We start from the raw sequence: 3,775 nt of genomic DNA, 5'->3' as shown, positions 1-3,775 counted from the left end.
GGGGTTCCCCCCCCCCACACTTGATGTTTCCTTGAGTGCTTCTTGTGATCCCTTCCTCTGTTTCTGTTCCTGCTCCTTTCGCCCTCCCTTCCTCCTCCTCCTCCTCCCAAGAAACCAGTTCTCGCTTTCTTAAATCACTTCCTCCTTCCCTTCTCACTCGTTCGTCTCCTCCTTTGCTTTGCTCCCCGCAAGCGTTGGCTCCTTGTTGGGCTCTGTCAGCTGCAGCTTTTTACTTTCATCCGCTAAGATATATACAGAATCACAGAAGGGTTTGGGTTGGAAGGGACCTTGAGGACCACCCAGTGCCACCCCCTGCCCCGGGCAGGGCCACCTCCCACCAGCCCAGGTTGCTCCAAGCCCCGTCCAACCTGGCCTTGGATATTCAGCTGAGTGATACTGGGGGGGTATTTCTGTGCAAGTAATCAGAGACAGCGTCTTCCCCTCCAGATGCCAGAAGGTCCTGGGCATTTTTTCAGTTCTATTCTCTCTCTTGTAGCACCTTCTTCTCATCTGGATCAGGGGGGAGTTACAGAAGAGGTCCTGTATTTAACATCGTGCCGGCTGGAGCCCAAAGGGCATGTCCACACCGCAGCCGCAGGCTGAGCCTGGTTTGGTACCCCAAACCTTTGGGAACCCAGCAGAGGGTCCCTCGAGAAGCCACCACTGCACGGAGATACAGCCAGGGATGCTGCACCGTGGGTAACAGAAGCGAACACGGTTGGGGACCTCCCACTGTGAACTGGGATGGCCAAAGAGAGGAGTTCACTCCCCAGGCTGATCCATGAGCTGGTCTCGGAGCAGGCCAACAGGTCCATCCCCCGTGTGGGTGGAGAGCAGTAGGTCATCTCCTCTAACCTGGACCTGTGTCCTCCCGTGAGCCCCTCCCAGGGCGGCGCAGGCCCAGGCGCCTGCCGGGGTCCGTGGTGTGATTCCTTCCTCTTCAAACCGCTGCTGGGAGAGAGACTGCAGATGCCTTCTTGGGGAGGTCCTGTAAACACTCGGTGCGGGTCAGCTGCGGAGGTATGAGGATTGCACAAAGCCCGACAGACAAAACAAACCCGGGTGCGTATGGATGCATGAGAACGTGCTCCTTGTGGAAGGGGGGAAAAAAAAAAAAGGGGGCAGAAAATGATTTATAATAGTCTAATTACGCTTGAAACAAGTTGTACCCGGCTGGCTGGAGAAAAGGGAGCCTGAAGGAAATTGAGGAAAGAACATTCCTTAGGTCAACCTGACATTTGTTGTCCGGTCTATGGGAAAATATTCTCCTAAAAACAGACTTTATAGCCATAAGAGAAGAAAACAAAATTAATGGAGAGAATGTATTTGGTTGCCGTGATGTCAGAGTGTGGTGATGGCGCCGTGGACTGCCAGCGATGGAGAAGCTCCAGCAGCAGCCAGAGATGCTCCTGACTTCCGTAACGTGGTTCCCAGTTCTCACTACTGTGTGGGAACCTCAGATTTCCACAAATAACTAAAAAAATCACTAACAAAAAAAAAATCACAAACAAAAAAAATCACAAACAAAGCAAAATCACAAACAAAAAAAAAAATCACTAGGGGTTTTGATAGCGGGAAGCAAAAAGACTCATTGTGCACTACGATTTGTCAAAGCCTCCTGACTCAAAGTCTGGTTTTCAGTAGTCCATCGTGGGAGGTCTCAGCCCTCAGAGCCGTCAGCATTGAATTCCCCTCCAGCAGAAGGAAACTCCAGGCTGGATCGTGACCACCCTGCCGTGACGCTGCCGGCAAAATATTCTCCTGGCCTCGTCTCGCTCTGCCTTTCCCATCGAAGTTGAGAGGAAAGAGTCTTTTTTCCGGGGTGGAGTAAAGAAAGGCTTTAGCAAGCTGTCAGAGAGCTGCGGAATTCCTGTGGGAGTCCCTGGGAGAGCCATCCGGCGTGAGTCCTCGCAGCCCGTTGCCAATACACATCTCACTGCACCGATTTAGGGTCTCGCTCATCACCACTACCACTTCTAAACCCCCTCGCACCAAGTCGGGAAATGATATAAACCGATTGCAGCGTGTGGACACCAGAAGTTAGGGCACGTAATCACAGAGCAGTGTAATCCTGGGTATGAGGGGGTGTTTTTACCCCACAAAGAGGACGCTGTGGGTGGTGGAGCAGGTTGCCCGGGAAGCTGTGCTGCCTCCACCCTTGAAGGTGGTCAAGAGCAGTCTCGGTGAAGCCCTGAACTACCTGGTCTGACCTCAGAGCTGACCCTGCTTTGAGCAGGAGGTTGGTCTAGACACCTCCAGAGGTTCCTTCCCACTTGAAGGACACCTCCTGAGGAACCTTCCCACTACCATCACTCACAGCTTCCATGATGCTCAAAACCACTTCCCCAAACGCGTCCCACAGAGCCGTCCCAACAGCTGCTACGCCCAGAGGTGCGCGGTCTGCACAGCAGTCCTCAGGCGCCTGTAAGGGAGGGAACAGGGAACATCTCCCACTCCAAAATTATTATTCTTTGAAGAAATGTAGAAGTTTGACAGCTCCAAACATCACTTGTACAAGATGGAGAGGCCAAAGCAGAAGCACAACTGGGGTCCCTGGCCTGCCGGGGTGTCCTACAGCTCTCCGCGTGCCCACGCATGTGGGAGGAGCGGAGGGGAATCCCAACGCTCTGGCTGTTCTCACGTGACCTCTTGGGCAGCGGACACTTGAAGGTCTCCTTGAGGAGCAGCCTCTTGACCTTCTGCCCAGCTCCCAAATCAGCACACGCTTGAGCTGTTCCTTCCTCCTGGCCACCGAGACGCCTTTATCCCGCTGTCCACAACAGTTTGTTTCACGACAAAGCCCCCAGTCACTGCTCGCCATGCCCAGGCACCACCAGCGGCCGAAGCAGATGTGGCCCCATCTTTCACCATCACCTCCAGGAGCGGGGAGTGTTGGCCTGGCAGGGTCCCCACGTACCCGTGTGAGTCGGTGGAGCCCCCCGGGACGCCCAGAGTACGCACCCCATCCTACAGCCCGTGCTGTAGGTCTGGAATCACGGAGCACAGCCCAGAAGGTCCCTCTCGGCACAGGGGATCCTCACCTCCGCCCCCACCCCACCCACGAGTTGCGCTGATCAGCTTTTCGTAACAACATGGCTTTGCCCAAAGCATGTGTCATCACCTACCATTTCAATAACAACACCGTGAGATCTTTATCGCAAATACTCATTTTCACCTAGTTTCCTCTTTGAATCCTTGACAAGCAACACCGCCAAAAACAGGGCACGAAAACACTATGATTTGTTCACACCACGGCAAAGCCCCCGGCCCCGCTGGGCAGCGGCGGCCCAGTCCTGCGGGGATGGGGAAGGGGACGGGGACAGATCCTGCCCCTCCTGTTCCCGAGGTTGGGAGCAGGCTCTGCTCTCCTGATGTTCCTCTCAGGGGCAGCCCCGGAGCGGGATTTAGGGATAGCCGGTTTCTCGGCTTGTTCTGCTCAGACACCCCTTGAGCAACCCTGAGGTGCTATGGAAGGAGCTGCGATGAGGCACGTAGGAGGCAATTAACAGCCTGCTGGCTGATTAGGGGCACGCTCTGTTCCCGCCGGGCTCTGCCCCGATGCCCACGCAGCTCCGTGGCTCCCGCCCAGGTCCTGCCCCGCAGGCAGCCCCAGGGCAGGTTGGAAGCCAAGAGTGATCCTCCACTAGCCCCGGGAGAGCTACAGATGGACACCGGAGGGTTATCGACACACGAACATCGGCAGCACGCGGTGACACAGCACGCCTCTGCCCTCCCTCCACTGCTGCGGAGCAGCTGTGCCCAATTTCAGCCAGCC

The sequence above is a fragment of the Charadrius vociferus genome, unplaced genomic scaffold (assembly GCF_000708025.1).
Source record: "Charadrius vociferus isolate BGI_N301 unplaced genomic scaffold, ASM70802v2 scaffold104, whole genome shotgun sequence".
Taxonomy (NCBI): domain Eukaryota; kingdom Metazoa; phylum Chordata; class Aves; order Charadriiformes; family Charadriidae; genus Charadrius; species Charadrius vociferus.
This window is presented reverse-complemented; position numbering follows the sequence as displayed.